Source organism: Miniopterus natalensis, chromosome 6 (genome assembly GCF_054644295.1).
Source record: "Miniopterus natalensis isolate mMinNat1 chromosome 6, mMinNat1.hap1, whole genome shotgun sequence".
NCBI lineage: Eukaryota > Metazoa > Chordata > Mammalia > Chiroptera > Miniopteridae > Miniopterus > Miniopterus natalensis.
The window spans coordinates 6,566,461-6,584,075 of NC_142086.1; positions in this window are offsets into that span (position 1 = coordinate 6,566,461).

The following is a 17,615-nucleotide window of genomic DNA, read 5'->3' on the forward strand; positions in this document are numbered from 1 at the left end:
TCCACTCATCTACTGATGTGCACCTTGGCTATTGTAAATAATGCTGCTATGAACATATGGGTACATATATTCTTTCTGTTTGGTGTTTCAGGATTCTTAGGATATATACACAGAAGTGAGATCACTGGGTCAAAAAGCAGTTCCATTTTGAATTTTTTGAGGAACCTCCATGCTGTTTTCCAGAGTGGCTGCACCAGTCTGCATTCCCACAAACAGTGCACTATATGGCTCCCTTTTCTCCACACCCTCACCGGCACTTGTTTATTGATTTAATGATAGCTGCCATTCTGACTGGTGTGAGGTAAAACCCCATTATAGTTTTAATTTCATTATCTGTGATAATTAGTGACATTGAACATTTCTTTCATATGTCCGTTGGCCACCTGTTTGCCCTCTTTGGAGAAGTGTCTATTCAGGTCCTTGGCCCATTTTTAAATTGGACTGTTTGTTTTTTTGGTGTTGAGTTGTATAAATTCTTTATAAATTTGGGTAATAACCCCTTATCAGACGTATCATTGGCAAATATGTCCTCCCATACAGTGCGTTCCCTTTTCATTTTGACGATGATTTCTTTTGCTGTGCAGAAGCTTTCAAGTTTAATGCAGTCCCATTTGTTTATTTTTTCCTTTGTTTCTCTTTCCCTAGGAGATATAGCAGTGAAAATTCTGCTGCATGAGATGCCTGAGATTTTCTTGCCTATATTTTCTTCTAGGAATTTATGGTTTTGTGACTTACTTTTAAGTCTTTTATCCGTTTGAGTTTATTCTTGTGTGTGGTGTAAGTTGGTGGTCTAGTTGCATTTTGTTGCATGTTCCTGTCCAATTTCCCCCACACCATTTATTGAAGAGACTGACTTTACTTCAATGTATATTCTTGCTTCCTTTGTCAAATATTAATTGAGCTTAATGGTGTAGATTGATTTCTGGGTTCTCTGTTCTGTTCCACTGATCTATATGCCGATTCTTGTGCCAGTACCAGGCTGTTTTGATTACAATGGCTTTGTAGTATAGTTTGATATCCAGTATTGTGATTCCTCCAACGGCGTTCTTCTCTCTCAAGATTGCTGAGGCTATTTGGGGCCTTTTAGGATTCCATATAAAGTTTTGGAATATTTGTCCTACATTTGTGAAATATGCCATGGGTATTTTAATAGCAATTGCATTGAATCTGTAGATTGTTTTGGGTAGTATGGACATTTTAGTGACGTTAACTCTTCCAATCCATAAATACAGTATATTCTTCCACTTGTTTGTATCTTCCTCTATTTCTTTTTTCAGTGACCTACAGTTTTCCAAGTGCAGGTCTTTTACCTCATTGATTAAGTTTATTTCTAGGTACCTTATTTATTTTTTGTTGCAATGATAAATGGTACTGTTTTCTTGGTTTCCCTTTCTGAGATTTCATTATTGGTGTTTAAAATGCCATTGATTTCTGGATATCGATATAGCACCCTGCCACTTTGCCAAATTCATTTATTAAATCTTGTCGTTTTTTGGTGGATTCTCTAGTGTTTTCTATGTACAATGTCATGTCATCTGCAAATGATGACAGTGTTACTTCCTCCCATCCTCCTTTCCTGTTTGGATGCTGTTTATTTCTCGTTCCTGTCTGATGCTGTGGTGAGGACTTCCAGTACTATGTTGAATAAGAGTGGTGAGTAAGAGTGGACATCTCTGTGTTGTTCCTGTTTTTAAGGGAAATGGTTTTAGTTTTTGCCCATTGAGTGTGATGTTGGCTGTAGGATTTTCATATATGGCTTTTTCATGTTGAGGTATGATCCCTCTATTCCCACTTTCTTGAGAGTTTTTACCATAAATTGGTGCTGGATGTTGTTGAAAGCGTTTTATGCATCTGTTGATATGATCATGTGGCTTTTAAGCTTCCTTTGTTTATGTGATGTATCACATTTATTGATTTTTGAATACTGTACCAAACTTGAATCCCCGGGATAAATCTCACTTGATCTCAGTGTATGATCTTTTTAGTGTTTTGTTGAATCTGATGTGCTAATATTTTGTTGAGGATTTTGGCATCTATGTTCATCAGGGATCTTGGCCTGTAATTCTCTTTCTTTGTAGTGTCTTTATCTGGTTTTGGAATTAGAATAATGCTGGCCTCGTAAAAAAAAGCTTAGAAACCTTCCTTCCTCTTGAAATTTTTGGAATAGCTTAAGGAGAAAAGATGGTAGTTATTCTTAGAATGTTTGGTAAAAGTCACCTGTGAAGCCATCCAGTCTAGGACTTCTGTTTGCTGGGAGTTTTTTGATTACTGCTTCAATTTCATCAGTTGTTATCGGCCTGTTTAGGCTTTCTGATTCTTCCTGAATGAATTTTGGAAGATTGTATGTTTCTAGGAATTTATCCATTTTGCCCAGGTTGTCCAATTAGTTGGCATATAGTTGTTCATAGTATTTTCTTACAGTCCTTTGTATTCCTATGAATCAGTTATTACTTCTCTTTCATTTCTGATTTTATTTATTTTCGTCCTCTCTTTGTTTCTTGGTGAGTCTAGTTAAGGGGTTTCATCAACCTTGTTTATATTTTCAAAGGACCAGATCTTGGTTTCATTGATCTTTTGCATTTTGTGTGTGTGTGTGTTTTATTCTGTATGCCATTTATTTCAACTCTGATGTTTATTATTTCCTTTCTTCTATTTACTCTGGGATTTTCTTTTATTTTTTTCTTCTTTTTGTTGTAAAATTAGCTTGTTTATTTGAGAGTTTTCTTGTTTCTTGAGGTAGGCCTATGATGCTATGAACTTTTCTCTCAGGACTGATTTCATTGTGTCCCATAGATTTGGGATTGTTTTGTGTTCATTTTAATTTGTTTCCAGGAAGTTTTAAATTTCTTCCTTGATGTTATTGGTAACCCATTCAATGTTTAATAACTTATTATTTAGTCTCCATGTGTTTAAATGTTTTTGAGCTTTTTTATGGTAATTGATTTCTAGTTTCATGCCATTGTTATCTGAGGAGATGCTTGATATAATTTCAACATTTATGAATTTGTTATAACTTATTTTGTGTCCTAACATGTAGGCACTTGAGGAAAATATATATTATGCAGCTTTGGAAAGAAATGTTCTCTAAATATCAATTAAATCTATTCAATCTAGTGTGTTGTTTAGGGTCACTATTTCCTTGTTGATTTTTTGTCTGTAAGATCCATCTGGTGATGTCAGTGGGTTGTTAAAGACCCCTACTATGACTGTGTTGCTGTCAATCTCTTTTTTAAGTCTTCCAAGAGCTTGTATATATATTTAAGTACTCTAATATTGGGTGCATGTATGTTTACCAGTGTTATATCCTCTTATTTGATAGATACCTTTAGTATTATATAGTGATCTTCTTTGTCTCTTTTATGGCCTTTGTCTTAAAGTCTATTTTGTCAGATATGAGTATTGCTACCACAGCTTTATTTTGCTTCCATTTGCATAGAATATTGTTTTTTGAATCCCTTTTCTTTCTTTCTTTCTTTCTCTTTCTTTCTTTCTTTCTTTCTTTCTTTCTTTCTTTCTTTCTTTCTTTCTTTCTTTCTTTCTTTCTTTCTTTCTTTCTTTCTTTCTTTCTTTCTTTCTTTCTTTCTTTCTTTCTTTCTTTCTTTCTTTCTTTCCCTTCCTTCCTTCCTTCCTTCCTTCCTTCCTTCCTTCCTTCCTTCCTTCCTTCCTTCCTTCCTTCCTTCCTTCCTTCCTTCCTTCCTTCCTTCCTTCCTTCCTTCCTTCCTTCCTTCCTTCCTTCCTTCCTTCCTTCCTTCCTTTCTTTCTTTCTTTCTTTCATTTTAAATATCTTTATTGATTTCAGAGAGAGGAAGAAGAGGGAGAGAGAGATAGAAACATCAATGTGAGAGAGTCATTGATCAAGCCCACAACCCAGGCATGTGCCCTGACTGAGAATCGAACCCCAATAGCCTGGATCCTAGGTCGACGCTCAACCACTGAGCCACACCTGGCCGGACTGAATCCCTTTACTTTCAAACGGTGTAAATCTTTTGTTCTGAGGTGGGTCTCTTGCAGATAGCATATGTATTGTTATACTTTCTTATTCATTCAACTACCTTATGTCCTTTGATTGGAGCATTTAATCCATTTATTTATTTATTTTATTTAAAAAATATCTTTATTGATTTCAGAGAGAGGAAGGGAGAGGGAGAGAGAGAGATAGAAACATCAATGATGAGAGAGTCCTCATTGATTGGTTGCCTCCTGTATACCTCCAACTGGGGATAGAGCCTGAAACCCTCCATGTGCCCTCACTGGGAATCAAACTGCAGCCTCCTGGATCCTACGATGCTCAACTGCTGAGTCATGCCTGGCCAGGCTAATCCATTTATATTTAAGGTTATTATTGATAAGCATTTATTTATTGCCATTTTTATTCTTTGTGTATATGTTCCTCACACTATTTATTTTTTTTTAAAGCAGTACCTTTAGCATTTCTTGCAACACTGGTTTGGTGGTAATAAACATCTTTAGCCATTCTTTTAAATCTGGGAAGCTCACTTTCAGATTTAAATGATATTCTTGCTGGATATAGTAGCTTCCGTTCCAAATCCTTGCTTTTCATTACTTTGAATACTTCATGTCATTCTATTCTGTCTTGTAGTGTTTCTGTTGAGAAATCAGCTGTCAGCCTTATGGGAGGTCCTCTGTAGTAAAGTAATTGCTTTTCTCTTGCTGCCTTTAAGGTTCTCTCTTTGTCTTTAATTTTTGGCATTTTACTTATGTCTTCATGTGAGCTTCTGAGGGTTCATCTTTATTGGTACTCTATGTGCTTCCTGAACATGTGTGATTTTTTCATTCACTACATTAGGGAAGTTTTCTGTCAGTATTTCTTCAAACAGGTCCTCTATCTCTTGCTCACTTTCTTCTCTTTCTGGTACTCCTATGATGAGAATGTTATGTTTCATGTTGTCCCAAAGTTCCCTTAAACCGACCCCCTGCTTTTTAATTATTTTTTCTTTTTGGTCCTCTGAGTGAATTTTTCTACCCTGTCTTCTAATTTGATGATTCAATATTCCACTTCCTCTAATATACTATTTATGCCTTCCAGTGTCTTTGTTATTACAGCTATGTCATTCTTCATTTCCAACGGGTTGTTTTTAATGGTTTCTATGCCCTTTTCATGCTGTTGATAATCTTTATAATCATTACTCTGAACTCTATATCTGATAAGTTGATTATCTGCATTTCATTTATTTCTTCTTCTGGAGAATTCTCTTGTTCTTTCCTATTTCTTTGTCTCCCCATTTTGGCTGCCTCTTTGTGCTTGTTTCTATTTATTAGGTATATCTGCTATGACTCCTAGTCCTGGTGGGGTGGCTTTCTGTAGTGCATGTCTTGTGGGACTCAATGGTTTAGTCTCCTTGATTTTCTAGTTTTGTATTCTAAGAATGTCCCTTGTATGGGTTATATGGTCTTTCCTATTGTAATGGGCACATAATTGCTGTTTTTCCATTTGTGGGTGGGCTCAGTCTTTGGGCTGGCTATGAGGCTCAACCCCAATCATGTTGTGGCAAGTGTTATATAGGTGATGACAGAGCAAAACAAGGCAAAACAAGATTAAACTGAAAATAACACACACACGCACACTAAAAACTAATAACAAGAACAAAAGCAATACAACCACCAAAAAAAAATAATAAGAAAAAAGAAAAGCCTGCCCAGTGTGGCTCAGTGGTTGGAGTGTTGATCCTTGAACCAAAGGGTCACAGGTTTGATTCCCAGTCAAGGGCACTTACCTGAGTTGCAGGTTTGATCACCAACCTTGGTCAGGGCATGTGTGGGAGGTAACCAATTGATGTGTCTCCCTCACATTGATGTCCCCCTGCCATCTCTCATTCCCTGTGTCCCTCCCTTCCTCTCTCTCTAAAAAATCAATGGAAAAATTATCCTCAGGTGATAAAAAAAAAGAATACTATAATGCAAGAAACCTAAAGAATTAGAGCAGAAAGAAGGAAATGAAAGAGGAGACTGAAAGAATAGAAGGCAGAGAGAAGAAAAAATAAAAATAAAAGAGAAAACCTAGAAAAAAGATATAATAATAATAATAGTAATAATTTTTAAAAAGTACTAATAATGAATAAAATAATATATGGAATAGGAAAAGAAAAAGGGAAATAAAATAAAAAAGCAATGGGAGAGGAAAAATAGATGATAAAAGTAAAGAGAGAAATAAGGGATATGAGGGAAAAAGAGAAGAAAATAAATGAAATATAATAAAATAAAATAAAGACAAGATTATGTACAAAATAATAAAGAAAAAAAAGAAAAGGAAAATAAAAAGTGTAGTTCAGGTCCCCAGATTTCGGTGTCCACTGTGTTCACCCCTTGGATCTGCTGCTGGTAGCTCTCACTGGATTTCACTCTGATGTTGTCCAATCCTGACGCTTTGCTGTGCTGGTCACAGGCCTTCGGGTAAATTCTCTGGTCCAATCAATGTCGGTTGCTGTCCCTGCTTGGCTTCAGCCACCAGCCTAATGCTAGGCAGGGAAGAGCCCCGAATATTGCAGTGGGAAGGGGCTGGGAAGCCCAGAGGCTGGGTCTGTCTGGGCCTCAGCCCTTGAATGTCCCTGCCCTGAGTTGCTCTCCCGTCAGTGGGGTTGTCTGGGTCTGGGTGACTTAAACAGGCTCATGCTGAGGGTGGTGCTTGTAATCTATAGGAGTTGGCAGGCACTCCTCTCCTTTCCAGGGCTGCGCTGGCTGTACTCACTGCTGACCTTGGATCTGCTGCCCTGTAATGTTGCCAAAGGGCCCAGCATATGCCCGTCTGTCTCCCAGACAGAAGCCCACCTGGGAGACACTGTTTCAACCCCTCAGCTCCAGCCTGCTCCCTGGGACCCCCTCGCTGCCACACAAAGTAGGAGGGGATCAAAAACACGCAAAAATCAGCCCCACTTGGCTCTCTAGGCTTCCCGGCAGGGGCCTCATTTGGGCAGGGCCTCCACCCGGGTTCCCAGGGGCTAAAGGTCCACACCTGCCCTGCTGTGAGGTCGCGCAGTGTGGGGGCGATTTCCAGCCCTGCGCGTTCTCCTCTGGCTCAGATCACAGCAGGATGGGCCAGGCCGCACAGTTTAGCAGGCTGGGGCAGAGACCGTTCCTGGGTTTGAGGAGGAGGTGAGGTGGGGAAGTCCAGCCTCTCTTTCTCACTTTTTTTCCTAGGCACACAGACCAGCCCCTGCCCACTCTCTGCCCAGTGCCCTACCAGGGGATGGAGCACCTCTAGAGTCACTGCTGGGTGTACCCATCATCCCCTCCACGGCCAAGTTCATCGGTGTGGAGCTCGCTGCCTGGAACCTCCCCCCGCCCTTGATCAGAGCGAGTGACCCCGACTGATGCGTAAACAAAGAGGTCACTGTTCCCTGGGATGTGTGGTTTGAGCTTCCCAGAGGAACCTTATCTCAACTGCTTCCCAGGCCCCTGCTACATCAGTTCCTCTTCCCTTCTCTGTTTTTTACTGAATTGTGGGCCCCTGGTGGGGCTGAGGCCCACACTCCTGGGGGTGGCCTTCCCTGTCAGCATCTCTGGGCTCCCAGCCTTTCACCTGCTGCAGCTGGCTCACCCTCTCTGCCTCTCCCTCTGTCTTTGCTCTGTGTTCCCTGTTCACAATATTTCACATCAGCTACACTTCAGCTGCTTTTTCAAGCTCGTTGCCATGCAGTTCAGCCACAATCCAGAGGTGCCCGCTACTCTGCAGCCATGTTGGATCCCCATAAATTCTTTACGATAAGTGAAATGTAAGGGACTTTGTTGGTGAGAGCTGTCGATGACAATATGGAGAGGAGGGATGGAGGCATGGGGGGATATTATTGTTTGGAAGAGGCGTCCCTTCCATAAAAACGTCAGGTAGCTGTTCTTCTGGGGTTCTTTCTTTCTCTTGTCTCTTTGCTCCAGTTGAACTTGCTTCAGGCTCAGTAGTCCTCTGTCTCACTCGGAAGATTTTTAATAAAAGAACACAGTGGCCCAGGAGACACGGCTAGGGATTTTGACTTAATTGTTTTAGAATGAGGCTTAGGTTTTGGAATTAAAAAAAAAAAAATCTCTGCACAATCATTATTTAAAAAATAAAAATTGATTTAAACATTTAATCTGGATTGAAAATCACCCATACCAGATAAAGTTGATTTATCTATATTTTACATTGCATTTCCCCTACTTCTGCTCCTCTGTCTCCACCGTGCTGAAGAGCACATTCATTATGGTTTTCGTGTTCCTATCACTTTACTATCTTAAAAGCTTATTCTGCAACAGTGGGGCATTCACATCGGTGATCAGACCCACTCACCCTTGATTGATGACCAAATCACCAAATCTGGGAGAGATTTGAGTTCATGCATGTGCCGTGGCTTTGTCTATACATTTCCTGTGAAGACAATCAAGATGCAACATACAAATGACCAGAGTGAAGGTATTTCCTGCATGATTCTAAATAATTTTAGATTTTTTTGCGTTGACCATTTTGCTTTTTAAAGAGGAATAGCAAATTAGGTTTGGGAATCTACTTTTAATCATATGCTCAATTTTTATGGTTGCCTTTAACTATTTGATAAGAGAGTGTTACTCAGTCTCCTGAAAAATATGAATATATGCATTCACTAAGTTGATTGGAATTGTATTCAATCTCATCAACAAAATAAACTTTTATGCTGTGTATAATGTATCCATAAAAATGGTGTTTCTTCTTTGACAACAAAAATAACATCAAATTCACCCTCCTACATACAAATTCAGTACATTTTCTATTGCAGATTACAGAAAAAGCAAAGTGGACCTTCTACAGAAACACACGTTTCCGTGAGCCTGCTGGCATAGCCAAGCGGAGCTGAAAAGTGAAGAGCTGCTGCCATCTGCAGCATGAAAGACATGACAAGCATGTTCTTTACACGTATGTAACTGGGCTTTGAACAACTTGCTTATTTAAAATGTAAAAACTGTTTAATTTCTCTATTAGTCTTTCTCTGTATTTTCTACAGTTAGCTTTAAACATACTTAAAAATAGATTTTAAAACATTCAAAGTCCTTGTGGATATGATATAGATACCAAAATAAATACTGAGATTATATTTATCATTTGATTACAATGAGTTTGATTTTGAAAAAATTAAATAGTAGATTCAAATAGTCTTTCTGATTTATTGATACAAGAAGATATTTTCTAAATCTTTTATGTTTGACAAAGTTTAAAAAACGTCCAATAAATTTTAAACATTTTCTCAGAGATTTTTTTCAGGCTTGTCTATTTACCACTTAATCTGTTACATAGAATAGTAACCACAGAGACATCCATAAAAATGACATCAAAGACAGAGTCAGTGGATGAAACATTTTAAGACGTTGTTTGTATGATGCTTTTCCATAAAGTGGTAGCATATGCCATTGATGAGAATATTACTTATTCCGATCTTCTTTCCTGGCTTTTTGAATTCTCATACTATGTGTTTTAGAAGTTCTCCTTTTGCCATTTCTTGTGTACTCATATTCTCATAGTAGAAAGTAGGCAAAATCCTTATAGCTCTGTAAAATTTGGCAAGTCACTTTAACCTTCCCGAGCGTTGATTTCCTTGACTGAGCTTTTGGGCTTACAATAATCATTTTGTTACGTTGCATTGAAATTAGATGAGAGTTGTATGTGAGAAGTCTAGCATAGTGTCTAAAATGTGCTCATTAATGCTAGCTTTTAAATATTCTTGAAACAAATCATTTCATCATGTTTAGTTTTGTTTCAGGCAAAATACCAAATTTCCGTGCTTGAGATTTCTTATATTTCTATTGTAATTGATCTTAAAAACCAGATACTTATAATTACATAGAAAATGCCCAGAAAATGCATTTTGATTATTTTGATAATACTTTTTTGGAAGACAGTCATAAAATACTCTCTTAGTCAGCAAATGCCAATATGGTTTTCTCCTTTTATCTAACAAAATTTTAATTATTTAATTTTTAAAATAAACCATAGATTTCATAAATTATTTCATTTAAATTACTGCAATCTGTGATGCCTAAATTTAACACCTGGACAGTTGGATGCCACTAAGTACATAATATATAAAAGGTTGTGCCACTAAGATAATACATGCCACTAAGGTACAATGGTCACATGATTTTATTGCAAAAAATGTCCTACCATAAGAAATAGACAAAACCATTTGCATTTAGAGAATTTTTATTAAAAAAGGTTTTTTTTCTTTTTAACATAATCCACAGGTTCCAAAAAAAATGTTACAAGAAAGAAAAATATCAAAGTTTGTATAAAGGAAAAATCAATGAATTTGAGAACTCAAAATGTTATAAATAATTTATTTTCTTCCTAATTTTAACAATTAAAGATACAGTGACAGGACTGTAAAAAGAAGAATAAGAGTAAATTGTGAAGTACTAAAATTTTATGTTATTTATTAGGCTTATTCTCATTTTGATAAGAGACAAATCTAAAATACATGTGGTATATAAACTGCTAATTAAGGCTCAAATGAATCAAATTTTAGTAAACTGCCATGTATGTTGTCTGGGCTATACACTTATGCTTCAGACCACTGCTCCTCTTTTGGAGGAAAGTAAGGCTGATTTACCTAATGAGTTTTAGTTTCTTTCCTGTAGGATATTATGGATAGGGAAAGATATTCAAGGTTTGTTTTTTCCCAGGGCCTGATGGTTTACTCGGGCTCAGTTACTGACTTCAATCTAGTTTCTAAATCAATTTCAAAGCACAAAGTACGAAAGTACAAAGTACATACATCCAGGAGAAGAAGCTATTCTTTTTTTTTTTTTAAATCTTCACCTGAGGATATATTCTTATTGGTTTTAGACAGAGAGGCAGGGAGAGGGAGAAACATTGATATGAGAGAAACATCAATAAGTTGCCTCCTGTTCACGCCCTGACTGAGGATCGAACCCACAGCCTAGATATGTGTCCTGATCAGAAATCAAATCTGAAGCCTGTTGGTGTACAGGATGATGCTCCATCCACTGAGCCACCCAGGTTAAGCTATTGTTTAAATCATGACCTAGCACTACTACTTGGGGTATGGCTGAGTGGGAAAGTGTAGGTCCTGAATTCCTGGGGCTTCTTCATTCTTGTCAGTCACCATGATGATTCTCACTTCTATGACTTTGTGCTGTGATCTTGCCTGGGAATGTTCTCCCAGCTATACATTTCCTGGCTTTGACCCCTCCTGACCCTGGCAACATGCATTTATCTCATATGTTATCTCCTAAGAGTTCTAATCTCCCACTCTAAAAGCATTGAATGCGAATTCTTTCTGTGCCTTGATGTACATTCTTCTATTATAGCAACTATAACACTGGGTTATACCTGTTTGGGTGAGTGACATGGTCATACCTTTAGTTTTCTACAACAGAAACTGGAGCTTAAGTTCTTGATACCTTTTGCATCCTAAATTCAATCAGCTGCCAAATTTTGTCAGTTGCTCTTCCAATCTTGTCTTACCAGACTATACATGATCTAGCCCCTAACCACTTTTCCCATTGCAACTCATGCTTTTCTTCTTGTTTACTATACTCCAGTTGCTTAGGCTTCCTGCTTCTCACACTTTCCCATCAGGCTCTTGACTCAGAGTCCTTGCATGCCTTTTTCCATCTGCCTTTCCCAAATATTGTTATAAGTTGCTTCTTTCTCCCAACCCCCTTTCTCTTGACAAATGTAACAGCATCTCCATTTCTCTCTATTTCTTTATCCTGAAGTAATTTTCTTTGTAGTTTTGAGAATATAATGTTCTCTTGCTCCTAGGAAAGAATAGATTATTTTCTATTAGCGCAACAAGTAACAATCAAAACCAGTATTTTAAACAGGTTTAATCAATCAGTGACTGATTACAAAAGTGCACACACTTCTGAATGAAAACTAGTAACATCCTCTGAAATTAACTTCAGAAAAACAGAAAATCACCTTTCCACATATATCCAGGCCCAGCAGAGGGAGCCATAAGCTGTGGGTTGCTGATAGCTCCAAACAGTTTGCCCAGGTCCTGTCACAGTCAGTGTCTAACATTGGCCTGAACCAGAGTCGCTCTAAAGAGGCTCAGAACCGATACACCATAGCCAGCTTCAGACAAATACAGAGCAGGATTTGATAAGCTTCACAAGCAGCATATCCACAGGGAGATCTTGGCAGGCACCAAACCCTGGTGAGGTGAATTAAGCTTTGTGTGATTAGCACCTGCACAGCAGTTTGCACACTGTGTTGGGGTTGAGCCTCACAGTCAGTGAGCCTGAGGGTCAATCCCACACACAAACAGGCCAATAGCCATCAAGACTCAATTACAACAGGAGGGTCCACATAGCACACACAAGGGACATTCCTAGAGCACCCAGCTCAGGTGATCAGGCATATTGCATCACTGGGTCCCACAAAAACCTACTACATGAGACCATATTACCAAGACTAAGAGTCATAGCAGATTTACCTAATACATAGAAACAAACTCAAAGAGGCGGCCAAAATGGGGAGACAAAGAAACAAGCCCCAAATGAAAAAAAAACACAGGAGAATTCTTCAGAAGAAAAGCTAATTGAAATGGACATAAGCAATTTACCAGATATAGAGTTCAGAGTAATGATTATAAGGATGCTCAACAGCATGAAAAAGGACATAGAAACCATATAAAAGGACCAGTCAGAAATGAAGAATGCCATATTTGAAATAAACAATACACTGGAAGGAATAAACAATAGGCTTGAGGAAGCAGAGGTCAAATCAGCGATTTGGAAGACAAGGTAGAAAAAAAATTACACAAACGGCAGCAAAAAGAAAAAAGAATTTTAAAAAATGAGGATAGTTTAAGGGACCTTTGGGACAATGTGAAGAGTAACAACATAAGCATCATAGGGGTACCAGAAGGAGAAGGGAGACAGCACAGGACTGAGAAAATATTTGAAGAAAGAATGACAGAAAACTTCCCTAACTTGATGGGGGAAAAAGGCACACAAGTTTAGGGAGTGCAGAGAGTCCCAAACAAGATGGACCCTAAGAGGCCCACACCAAGACACATCATAATAAAATGGCAAAAGTTAAAGACAAAGAGAGAATCTTAAAAGCTGCAAGAGAAAGGCAGTTACCTATAAGGGAGCTTCCATAAGATTGTCAGCTGATTTCTGAACAGAAACATTTCAGACCAGAACGTACTGGCATGAAATATTCAAAGTGATGACAACCAAGGACCTACAATGAGCAAGGCTATCATTTAAAAATAAAGGAGAAATAAAGAGCTTCCCAAGCAAGAAAAAGCTAAAGGAGTATTTTACCACCAAACAAGTATTACAAGAAATGTTAAAGATGAAGAGGAAGGAAAAGAAAGGAAAAAAACTTATAGGAACACAGTAAAAAACTGTAAAATAGTAATAAATACATACCTATCAATAATAACTTTAAATGTCAATGGCTTCAATGCTCCAATGAAAAGATATAAGGTAACTGAATGGATAAGAAAACGAGACCCATTTATACTATGTCTTCCAGAGACCCACTTCAGAACAAAAAATACACATATACTAAAGGTAAAGGGAGAGATTGACAGTAATACAGTTGCATTAGAGGATTTTAACACCACACTGACATCAATGTATAGATCTTCCAGACAGAGAATCAAAAAGGAGATCTCCCGGCCAGGTGTGGCTCAGCAGTTGAGCGTCGACCTGGGATCCAGGCGATCGGGGTTCGATTCCTGGTCAGGGCACAAGCCTGGGTTGCGGGATCGATCAATGACTTTCTCACCATTGATGTTTCTATCTCTCTCTCCTCTCCCTTCCTCTCTCTGAAATCAATAAAGATACATTTTTTGAAAAATCACCCAATTGGAAAAGAAGAAATAAAGCTCTCATTATTTGCAGATGACATGATACTGTATATAGAAAACCTTACATATTTCATAAAAAGCCTACTAGAACTGATAAATGAATTGAGTAAAGGAGCAGGATACAGAATAAAAATCCATAATTAGCTGCATTTTTATACATTAATAATACACTATCAGAAAGGGAAACTAATAAAACAATCCCATTCACAATAGCTTCAAAAATAATAAAATACCTAGCAATAAATTTAACCAAGGGTGTAAAAGACCTATACTCAGAAAATTATAAGACACTGAAGAAAGAAACTGAAAAAGATACAAATAAGTGGAAGCATATACCATGTTTATGGGTAGGAAGAATTAACATAAAAAAGTGGGCAAAGGACCTGAATAGACACTTTTCCAAAGGGGATTTATAAATGGCCAATGGACATATGAAAAGGTGGTCAATGTCACTAATCATCAGAGAAATGCAAATTAAAACCACAATGAGATATCACCTCACACCTGTCAGAATACTACCATCAACAAATCAACAAATGACATGTGCTGGCGAGGGTGTGGGGAAAATGGAACTTGCATACACTGTTGGTGGGAATGCAGATTGGTGCAGCCACTGTGGAAAACATGGAGTTACCTAAAAAAATTTAAAATTACCCATCAATTATACTTCTGGGAATTTATCCAAAGAAATCTGAAACACTAATTCAAAAGAATATATGTACCCCTGTGTTCATTGCAGCGTTATTACAATAGCCAAGATTTGGAAGCAGCCCAGGTGCCCATCAATAGATGAGTGGATAAAAAGCTGTGGGACATTTACTCAATGGAATACTGCTCTGCTGTAGCGACAGCGAGGATGGACCTGGAGAACATTAAGCTAAGGGAAATAAGCCAGCTAGAGAAAGTCAATTACCATATGATTTCACTGCTATGTAGAATTTAATGAAAAAACTGAACTAACAAGCAAAATAGAGACAGACTCATAGACAGAGAGCAGGTAGACAGCTTTGCTGGGTGGGTGGTAGGGGTAGTGGGGCATGGAGGGATTGAGCAAAAAAAGGAAAAAAAAGAGAAAACCTAATGGACATGGACAAGAGTGTGGTGACTGCAGAGGTGAGGGGGTGGGTGGAGGTGGAGAAAGGTATAGGTGGGATAAATGGTGATGAAAAAAATAAAATAATAAAAGAAAAAAAGAAAATCAACAAATCAGCAACAGCTTCAGTCCAGCGAGCAGATTTCTGATCAGCCAGTATGCAACACTCTTGCTCTGCTAATCACGTTTCCACAGCTAATGTCAACACCTGCAGCTTTGTGCAATGCTAGAACTTAATGCTTGACATAGGCTCCTAGCACAGAATATGAACTTCACAAATATTTATCGAATGCATCTTTAGATTAGGAATAATTGCCACTAAGTATAATATCCCCACTGCCTGAAACAGTGCATAAAAGTAATTTCAAAAAATGTTAGTTATGAATGAATGAATGAATGAATTCATTGTCCATGCATGTTTTAAAATATTTGCTAGGGACATCCTTGAAGTAAACCAGTGATTATTGAGATATTCCGATATCTGTGGGATCATATAGTTCTCATAAATGCAACTCTCTCTTCAGATATACACTAGATGCAAAGATGCCCACTCGCCTATTTAGAAGAGTTAAAGGCATTACAAATCCAATATGTTTAAAACTGAACCCATGCTCTTTACCCTGTTTACTCCTGAACCAGATCCTATTTTAATGTTCCCTCTGTCAGAAAATGGGATAGGCCAGAAATCCCCTTTTCCCTTCAAATCTCCATTTTCTACTCAGCATCAAGTAATGGTAATTTTACCTCGTAAATATATCTTGAATTTTCTCAGTTCTCTCCCTTTACCTGAGTGATGACAGATTAATCCAAACTACCATTAGTTGTCACCTAAACTACTTTAGTAACCTACCAATTGGCCCATGAGCATCCTCACCACTCTTATCTTTAATGTCAGCTCTCTTCTTATAAACTGTTCTCAGATGCTTTGCCAATAGGACAGAGTCTAGAATCTTGAACGCGGCCTACAAGCCCCATCCCCCCTCATCTTGTACCCCATTTGTCCTCACTGTCTGAGCTTTAATCACTGGCCGCCTTCAGGTCAGGTGAGAGTGTCATGTCTCCTCTTCCCCCAGCAGAGAACGTTTGCAAATGTTAGTACCTCAGTCTGAAACACTCTTCCTTCTGCTTCCCCTTAGTCTTTATATATTAAATTCCCATCAATCCTCATTCCCTGACCAAGTCACATTCCCTGCCTTGCTTAGCCCTTTGTCTATTTCCTTTAAACACTTCTCATGTTTGAAATCTAATTATTGTTTGTATCATTATTGAATTAATAGCTATCTCTTTAAACTGTAAGCTCCATGAGAGGGGGAACTATATTTTGGCATATAGAGGGGACTCAATAAATATTAAATTAATATAACAATGACTAAAGGAATGAATAAATGGGAGGCATTTGAATTGCATCAAGTCTTCTCAGTACATATCAGAGTGAACAGTCGGGCCCTGTGTTCGGAGAGTGTGGTGGGGCCAAGGGAAGGCAGTGATGCAGAGGAGCCCTCTCATTCTAGCTGCACTCTTTTCATTGAAAATTTCACTGAAAAGTGTAAGTCTCTCTAATCTCTCATGGAGACATGTTTGGTGGGAAAGGAAAAAGTAGACCATAGAAGACATGTAAAGGTCGATTTCACCTTTACTGAGGAAGGGGAGAATGGATTTGTCAGAGTGCCAGTTCAGGAGCAAAGTACTACAGCAGGTTTTTTACTTAAAATAGCCAATTTTAAAATGTGTGCTATATTCTAAGAAGGATTTTTGCCTTTAAGGAATCTCTTTATCTTAGGTGTTATGTAGCTCTTTTCACTAGTTTTAGGGCTCATTTAGATAGATTTTAAAAATCAAAGAGAGATTGTCACGTTAAAATGCAGCATTTATAAATGTTTTCTTTCTCCTATTCTTACCTCACTGTGAAAGTGTCATTCGATGCTGTTAGGACAGCTACAAAAATCTTTCCTTTTAGAACTCAAAAGTAAAAGACAAGAAGACGACATGAAAACAGGATCATCCTTAGGAAGAACATTTGGGTTCTGGGCAGGTCTTCCACATACCGCCTGATTTTCCTTTGTTTTCATATCATTCTGTTACTCCACCGGGAATTGTTAGCTATTTTCCTCCATTTTATTAGTTAATATGCATCAGCTTTAAAAAATGCCATCTCCTTTAGCTTGTTGTAAATGACACAATCACACACACTATGGTTAAAATAGATAAGCGGAAATGGAGGAAATATTGTGCTCTTCTTAACCATCAACACAGCTCTGCCGGGTAGCAAAGAGGAGGGAGGAGGGTCAGAAAGGCCGCATGGTAAGTGGAGAGAGGCATGGCTGGCACACAGGTAGTGCCTGGTATTTACAGGACTTGAGATACCTCCTGACGACGTTGCTCCCACGTGCAGGTGGTACCAGTTACACCGACTGAACGGATGGGATGGAGAGGAGAAAGGCTGTGTGTGATTCTGAAGCATGATTGTGTTTTGGTGGTTAGTGCTTCTCTGTCCTGCCCCACCAGTAGGAGGTCTTTCATCACTGACTGAGGCAGTGTAGAGCTTCTACATGCCAAGGGAGGGTCTCTCAGAAAAGGGGTAAAGTAAGGATAAAGGTTACTAAAGGAAGCAACCAGAAAACGGTGGAGAGACCTTCCCTTTCCATCTTACACAAGCTAAAGCCCTTAATCCAGAACCCAAGGTTAAACAGATATTTAGGGACTACTTGAGAAAA